Genomic DNA, 7,109 nt, shown 5'->3' on the forward strand with positions numbered 1-7,109 from the left:
GTCCCATATTCTGCCTCACACCCAGTTTCTTCTATTGTTAACATCTTACATTAATATGATATGTTTGTGTATTTGTCCATTCTCACACTGCTATGAAGAAATACCTGAGACTGGGTAGTTTATAAAGAAAAGAAGTTTAGTTAACTCACAGTTCCACATAGCTGGGGAGGCCTCAGGAAACTTACAAGCATTGTGGAAGGCGCCTCTTCACAGGGCGGCAGGAGAGAGAATGAGTACAAGCATGGGAAATGCCAGACGCTTATAAAACGATCAGGTCTCGTGAGATTTGTTCATTATCACAAGAACAGTATGGGGAAAACTATCCCCATGATTCAATTACCTCCACCTGGTCCCTCCCACAACACATGGGAATTCGAGATGGGATTTGGGTGGAAACACAGCCAAACCGTATCAATTTGTTACAACTAACGTCCATCTTTCTTTCAGACTTGCTTAGCGTTATTTATTTATTTATTTATTAACTGAATGTCCTTTTTCTGTTCTAGGATTCTATCCAGGAGACCACATTACATTTCGTTATCATGTCTCCATAGCTCCTCTTGGCTGTGCCCGTTTCTCAGACATTCCTTGTGTTTGACGTCCTTAAACAGTTTTAGGAAGTGCTGTCAAACATTTGGTGGAAGTTCCTTGATTATGGTTTGTTTGGTATTTTTCTTATGATTAGACAGAAGTTATGGGTTTGGGGGAGGAAGGCCACAGAAGTGGGGTGTCATTCTCATGAATCATATGGAAGACGTGTTTTGAGAATAACTTCTCACTAATGATGCTAGCCTTGGTCACCAGGGTGAGGTGGTGTTCGCCAGCTTTCCACTGTAAAGGGTAACCTTTTGCCCCTTTCCATGCTGTAGTAGCTGGAAGGAAGTCACCGGCACGGCCCACCCTTCAGGAGCGGGGAGTTACACTCCACTTCCTTGAGCATGGAGTATCTACATCAATATTTGGAGTTCCTCTTCACAGATTTGTCTATTCTCTCCCATTGATTAACTTACTTTACTCGAACATTTATTAGTGTCAGTATAACTCATAGAGCTTTATGTCATATGTTGGGTTATAATTCAATACTGCCTTATGTATTTTGTTGCTCAAATTGTTCCAGCTTTGGCCACTGGGAGCTCTTTCAGTGGACTCCTGTGTTTCTTTGGCCCCATTATTATAATTTACCTTCTGCAAATGAGAAAACTGTAGTAGAGAAAAGCTAAATAACAGCCCAAGGGTCACACTGCTAGTAAGTGATTGTCTGTTTCTAAGTTTGGGGCAGCAAGTGTGACCTCTGTACTCCAATACCTCCTCTAGAAAAATTACACACCTATAATCCCAGCTACTCAGGAGGCTGAGGCAGAAGAGTCACTTGAACCCAAGAGATGAAGGTAGCATTGAGCTGAGATTGTGCCACTGCACTCCAGTCTGGGTGACAGCGAGACTCCATCTCAAAAAAAAAAAATCCAGGTGCGGTGGCTCACGCCTGTAATCCCAGCACTTTGGGAGGCTGAGGTGGGTGGATCATGAGGTCAGAAGATCAAGACCACCCTGGCCAACATGGTGAAACCCCGTCTCTACTAAAAATATAAAAAACTTAGCTGGGCATGGTGGCACACACCTGTAGACCCAGCTTCTCGGGTGGCTGAGGCAGGAGAATTGCTTGAACCCAGGAGGTGGAGTTTGCAGTAAGCCAAGATCGCGCCACTGCGCTACAGCCTGGACAACGCCATGAGGCTCCACCTCAAAAATAAAAAATTACAACAAAAAACAAAAACAAAAATTAAAAGAAATAAAATATTACACACAAACATACACACACAGACACACACACACACATGCATGCTTTTAGGACTTTCAAACTTTTCTGATTTATCTTAATCTGTAAACTTTGGCTATGGTTTTCTTCCATGCCTGTGTGTGTGTGTGCGCATGCGTGTGTGTGTGTGTGTGTGTGTGTGTGTGTGTGCCTCTAGTGTTCTCCCATGAATCCTTATTGTTAGATTTTTCATTCATTCCAATAAAGGCTTTACTGTTGGGCATTTCGGTTATTCCAAATTTTTGCTAATTTACACAATACAGAGAAAAATGATCAGCTACAAAAGAATCAGAAGTTTAAAAGTAGATTTAAAACACCCTGAGAAGGCTGGGCGCAGTGGCTGATGCCTGTAATCCCAGTACTTTGGGAGGCCAAGGTGCGCAAGTCACCTGAGGTCAGGAATTCAGGACCAGCCTGACCAACATGGTGAAACCCTGTCTCTGCTAACAAGACAAAAAATTAGCTGGGCGTGATGGCATAGCTACTTGGGAGGCTAAGACAGGAGAATCTCTTGAACCTGGTAGGCGGAGGTTACAGTGAGCTGAGATCATGCCACTGCACACCAGCCTGGGGAACAAGAGGAAAACTCCATCTCAAACAAAAAAAAAGAAAAGAAAAGAAAAGAAAAGAAAAGAAAAGAGAAAACACCTGAGAAGATGGACATAAATGCTTAAAGGCATCAAAGGTTTCAAAACCACTTCATAAGGTACTAAAGATACGAACGTTTCAAAACAGCAGCTGCGGATTTTAGTTTTCATCACTTCACAAGGCCATGCTTCTGTCAAACTGCCTTTTTTTTTTTTTTTTTTTTGAAACAGGATCTCGCTGTTGCCTGGCGGAGTGCAGTGATACAATCACGGCTCACTGCAGCCCCGACCTCCTAGGCTCAAGTGATCCTTCTTTCTCAGCCTCTCCAGGCTGGGACTACAGGCACAGGCCACCACACCCAGCTAATTAAAAAAATTTTTTTGTAGAAATGAGATCTTGCTATACTGCCCAGGCTGGACTCAAACTCCTGGGCTCAAGTGATCCTCCCGCCTTAGCCTCCCAAAGTGTTGGGATTACAGGCATGAGCCACGGTGCCCAGCCTCAACCTGCTTTTGGCCAAGACATGGAGCCCACTTGCTCCAGCACATTGCTCCCTGCACTAACCTCCAGGCATAAGACCTGAGTGCATGTCCAGACTCACTAGGCCTCCTGCTCCCTCTGTCTGAGAGCTGCAAAGGAAAGCAGCGCCCCCAGATGGGAGGCTCCACACACTGCCCTGCATCATCTTGCCAACTAGTCCATTTCTGCGCTCCAAGCACACCAGTTGTCTGAAACTAGAGAGTACGTGCTCCCTGGGATCCATGCCCCATTCTCTCAGCCCAGCCTTAGCCTCTCCCAACCTGCCAGCCCAGCTGGGGCCCTCAGCACACACAGTAGGGACCCCACGAGGTGTGGCTGCCCGGCCTTAGTGCTTTCCACAAGCCTGTCCCAGCCTTCATCTCCCTGACCCTCACAATAACCCTGTTTAGAACCTGTGTCCAATGGACAGAGGAGGGAACAGGCGTAGAGGCGAAATGGCCCGATTAGAGGCAGAGTCTAACAGAGCTAGAGCCTGCGCCTCTCCCTTTACATCCAGTGCTTCTGCCTACCCTCTTGCTGCGCCTGGTCTCTGCTCTTGTCTCCCTAGTGGGAGATGCTGATTCAAGACACTCCCCGCCCCTTGCCAGGCTTGGGTTGGTACCTGGGGCATCTCTTCAGAGGCAGTCATCTCCTTGCATCTGCCAACAAAAAAGGAAGCAGCGGAGAGCTGAGGGGTTCCAAGCCTCTCCCCTCTGACAACAGTGTCACAGACAGGACCAAAGTAGATATGAAGCATGAGGAGAAAACCAACACCAGGCTGCCACCCTGGCTGCACAGGCACAGCCCCAGAGAGCCCAGAGCAAGGTTTCCCAAACTTGACCCCATAGACATGTGGGCCTGAGAGTTCCGTGGTGTGGTTGCTGCCCTGGGCATTGTAGGATAGTCAGCAGCATCTCTGGCCTCTACCCACTAGATGCTCCTGACAGCTTGTGTAAACCAAATATGTCCCCAAACACTGCCAGACGTCCCCTGGGGTCCAAAATCACCCATTTACAAACCCCTGGTCTCACATTTCCAGGACAGAGTCTATTTTAGCTGGATTCTTTTCAAGAAAGGTATTCAATATTTAACGTTATGGATAATTATTATTTGTTTTAGAACAAGTTGAACTAATCATTGTTGAATGGAAATCACTTGGTCACTAATTAGCTGACTGGAGGTTGGAAATAATCTGGTGAGAAATAAGATGATTAATATTACTGTGGGTAGAACTAGAAAAGTCCTTTAAAAGTTCAGCTGAGGCCCGAACTTTATCAGGTCTGCTGTCCTGATTTAGGATTTTAAAATACAATCACGGCCTGGTGCGGCTCACTCCTGTAATCCCAGCACTTTGGGAGGCTGAGGCAGGCAGATCATGGGGCCAGGAGTTCTAAATCAGCCTGGCCAAAATGGTGACACCCTGTGTCTACTAAAAATACAAAAATTAGCCAGGTGTGGTGGCACATGCCTGTAGTCCTAGCTACTCAGGAGGCTGAGGCAGAAGAATCCCTTGAACCCAGGAGGCGGAGGTTGCAGTGAACTGAGATTGTGCCACTGCACTCCAGCCTGGCTACAGAGCGAGACTCCATCTCAAAGAAAAAAAAAAAAAAAAACATCCCAAGGCGCACATTCAAATAGAAGACAGTTACTCTCTTCTAGGCGGGAAGAGCAGCTGGGGCCTGAACTCTTGCTCTCTGCCCAAAGGCCTGATATGCTGCGGATGCCTAAGTCAGTGCCCAGCCAGCCTTAGGAAGGGGTCTAGTGGCTAACCCCGAGGTGCCAGGTGATCTCTGGCAGAGACAGAGACCTTCTGTCAATGTCTCAATGTCTCTGCCCCACTGTCCACATACACCTTCCCCATTCCAGGACTTGGCCCATGAAAGCAAAATGGGTGTCCACAGAGTAGCAGGTGCCTGGTGACCTCGGCTCCTGAGGCCTGAGTGAGCAGAGGGCAGAATCTCCCCCTCGCACCCCCACACCCACCATTCTCAACATGGGGGATGTGTTCGCCAGGGGTACAGGTTGGCATTGAGTCTTCAGGCCAGAGGAGCAGAAACACCATCTACGCAAAGGATCGATACATTTGCCCAAGTTACAGAAGCTCTTAATCAGCCTTTACTCTTCAGAAAGACAGTGGAATGGAGGGGGTGGGGAGCTATTTTCTGCTTCCCCCAAGATGGACACAAAGTCAGGAGCTTGTCCTGAAGGAGAGCTTTGAATAGACCGGGCAACTTCCGGCAGCCAGGGCATGAGGCTCTAGGAGTGGAGAGAACTGAGTCGGTGAATCATTGGCCACGGGCAGGGAGGAAGCTGCGCGGCCCGTCTCACACCCTCCTAGTCAAGTCCTCTGGCTGTGGATTCCTGCCTAGGCCTGGAATGGAGATCCAGCCGAGCACGTTCAGACTCAGTAGGTCAGGATGGAGCTCGGATGGCTTTAACGGTTTTTTTTTTTTTTAAACTGGTATTTATTTTCCATCAACCTTACTTCCATGTTGCTTAAGAGCCTGTGCAAGAACAGCTTAAGACCATTCAGTGGTTGTTCCTACCCATTCAGTGGCCTGACAGTGGAAGCTGCAGACCAGGCTTCCGTGGCAGGCTGAGCTCTCTAGTCTTCAGCAGGGAACTGCTGGATAGGCACAGAGGGCAGCTGCGGCCTGAACTCTTGCCCTCTGCCCTAAGGCCTGGCATGCTGGGGTGTGGTCAGACCAGTCTGTACCCTCAGGCAGGGAAGCAGGGAACTCAGGAGCTGGAGCAGTCCACTTACCGCGGAATTCCTCCTTGCTCACAGCCTTTTCGGCGGCAGCCTGCTCTTCTTTGTCAGTCTCTTCAGGATCTCTGTAGAAGTAGAGATCAGGCATGACCTCCCACGGGTGCTCATAGGAAATGGTGCCACGCATGCGCAGAGCTTCCCGAGCCAGCATCCACCACATTAAATCCACTGAGTGAGCTCCCTTGTTGTGGCATGGGATGGCAATGTCCACGTAGCGCAGAGGAGAATCTGTGACACAGAGCACTGGGAGGTAGGTTAACATAAGATGCCTCCATGACGGGCTGGTGGTCAGCCCTGAGGTCAGTAACCATGAGAAGCTGTGGCCCCTGGGATCTGGTTAGTGAAGGTTCCAGGAGTGAAGCGGCAGCAATTGGAGTGGCTCCAGTGGCAGCAGCAAACGTCAGCACGGCCCTCTGGCCAGTATTTCTGGAGGATGTGACACTGACATCAGCAGGGTTTTCAATGGCAACGATGGCACGCGCTGCCAGCGGAAGCTTCTCCCAGGTCTTCTTCAGATGGACGATGTAGATGGCATCACTTTTCCTTTTCTAGATGTAGTGTTTCATCTGGAAGTCAAGGTTGGTGCCACCTAAGTGGTTTCCTGCTGCGAGGAACTTAAGGACATCTTCCTCCTTCATTTGCGGGACATCCAGGGCTCCAGACATTGTGAAAGTTTCCCTTTAAGACAGGAATCCAGAACAACGCCGTGTGGACCCCTCTGTGGGTAGCACGGAAAGGACTTTAACGCTTGTAATCAACCCCTGGGCAGTTTGGAGACACTGAGGAGGCAAATTCACGTTCTTTGCTCTTGCACGTCCTTTTCATCCAGCTCCCCTCTGTCGGAGAATTTGGCAAGCTCCGCTGCAGCCCCGGGACCCCCGAGGGCACAACTGCATCATGGACCTTCCAGTGCCAACCAGATGCCTTCACTGAATGGTTGCTCAATACATATTTGTTGGAAAACAAACTGTCAAATAAATCTCTCTATGTGAAAGATGCATATCCTTAAAAAAAAATTTTAGAGCAGTTTGACTTGACCACAAAATTGAGAGAAAGGTGTTGTTTATTTATACAAATTCATTCATTCATAAGTGGTTTCCCATATGCCATCTGCCCCACACACATGCACAGCCTCCCCCATTTCTAATGTCCCCAACCAGAGGGGTACATTTGTTACGTTCACATCCTATTTTAATTTTATTATTATGTTTTTTAATTTTATTTTTTAGAGACAGGGTCTCTGCCTAGGCCGGAGTGCAGTGCAGCCGCTCACTGCAACCTTTGCGTTCTGGATTCAAGCAATTCTCCTGCCTCAGCTTCAAAGTAGTTGAGATTACAAGCACCCACCACCACACCCTGCTAGTTTTGTATTTATAGTAGAGATAGGGTTTTGCCATATTAGCTAGGCTGATCTCA

The 7,109-nt window shown here is 48.2% G+C and overlaps 1 pseudogene; it reads right to left on the reverse strand.

Moving 5' to 3' along the window:
* Nucleotides 1-5,442: 5,442 nt before the first annotated feature.
* Nucleotides 5,443-6,550, reverse strand: LOC119472858 (annotated as a pseudogene).
* Nucleotides 6,551-7,109: the final 559 nt, after the last annotated feature.

This window comes from Cebus imitator, unplaced genomic scaffold (assembly GCF_001604975.1).
Source record: "Cebus imitator isolate Cc_AM_T3 unplaced genomic scaffold, Cebus_imitator-1.0 Scaffold121, whole genome shotgun sequence".
Taxonomy (NCBI): domain Eukaryota; kingdom Metazoa; phylum Chordata; class Mammalia; order Primates; family Cebidae; genus Cebus; species Cebus imitator.